The sequence below is a fragment of the Limulus polyphemus genome, unplaced genomic scaffold (genome assembly GCF_000517525.1).
Source record: "Limulus polyphemus unplaced genomic scaffold, Limulus_polyphemus-2.1.2 Scaffold3960, whole genome shotgun sequence".
Taxonomy (NCBI): Eukaryota; Metazoa; Arthropoda; class Merostomata; order Xiphosura; family Limulidae; genus Limulus; species Limulus polyphemus.
Window position 1 is genome coordinate 26,234 of NW_013669570.1, and position 1,592 is coordinate 27,825.

Consider the following 1,592-nt stretch of genomic DNA (forward strand, 5'->3'; position numbering starts at 1 on the left):
TACACACACAAACAGTATATACCCGAAATGTGGCAAACTTTTAGTAAAATGTTACACACACAAACAGTATATACCCGAAATGTGGCAAGCTTTTAGTAAAACGTTACACACACAAACAGTATATACCCGAAATGTGGCAAGCTTTTAGTAAAATGTTACGCACACAAACAGTATATACCCGAAATGTGGCAAGCTTTTAGTAAAACGTTTAAGTCTGTTCTACAGATACACACACACACACACAAAAAAGAGGTTAGCTACAAATGTATTGCTCTCAGTATGTCTGCGGACTTACAACGCTAGAAACCAGGTTTCGATACCCGTGGTGGTCAGAGCACAGATAGCCCATTGTATAGCTGTGTGCTTAACTTCAAACAAACAAACAAATACAAAAGAATTTGTACGTAAGATATGTCTGTGAATTGACGATGTCAGTCTGACAGACTCTGAAAAGTTTGTCAAATGTAAAGTTTGCACATTGTATTTGCCAACCCCAAAAACACCCCAAATGGGTATCTAGAGTTGTTGTTTTTTCGCTATATATCCCTGTATAATTTATCTGATCTTTACTCACCTCTACCATAACTTGTCACTAACTCACCAATGCATGGGTAAAATTATTAGTTGACAAATCTGACATCAAACACATAATACCATGTTGAATGCTACTCTGTAAAAGATCGTGGCATGTTCACTTTGACCCCTACCAATGCACGTAGAGTTAACATATTTTCTTGTTTTTATCTCTATTTTATTGATCGTCTTTGAACGCCACAGTAAAATCTGTTCAAATATTTCATTATTTAAGGCTCATACATTGAACTTTTCTTTACCATTTACCACATTTAAACAATATAGTATTCATACAATAATGTTGTTCTCTGGTGGGACAGTGGTACCACTTACCACGCTAAAATCCGGGATTCGATTCCCTGCGTGGAGCGCAGCAGATATAGTTTTCAGTGTTAAATCTATATAAATTATTCGTATGGGTTTAACTCTGAGGCATCAGAATTATCAGATTATCGGAAGAAATAACTATTTGATTTGTTTCTTTTAAAACAAAGCTACATTGAGTTATTTAACACTTAAAAAAACCTACATAAGTTTTGGTCTTTTGCACGCAAAAACTACATTCGCGTACTTCAAGTTCACACGTTAAAAATGCAGTAATTTGATCGCTTACGTTTTAAGTACATGCTTTTAGATTAACTCAGTTTATAAATGGACTTTAATCATATTTGTTTGCCACTTTGTCTTTATTTAGGTGAATCCCTAGAAAAATTCATTTCGTATTTCGTAATCCCAACTGGGAAAAAGGATTTGAACTAAGTTCAACTTAATCAGGGGGATCGTTTGTTCATGTTTGCACCTGAGGCTGATGAAAAAAAATAATCAATAAAACTTTTAGATCCCCAATTTGTGTTAAGAATTCTGAGGGATTAATTGACTGCAGTGATACCACATAAGAGTGCTCGTGGTTAGCACGGGGTGTCTGGGGCTGTCATTTCCAATAAAGGTTTGGAGGTAAAGTCCCCACAAAAGGGGGACCAGGGGTAAAGTCCCACGACTCTCCATGATCATAGAGGGAA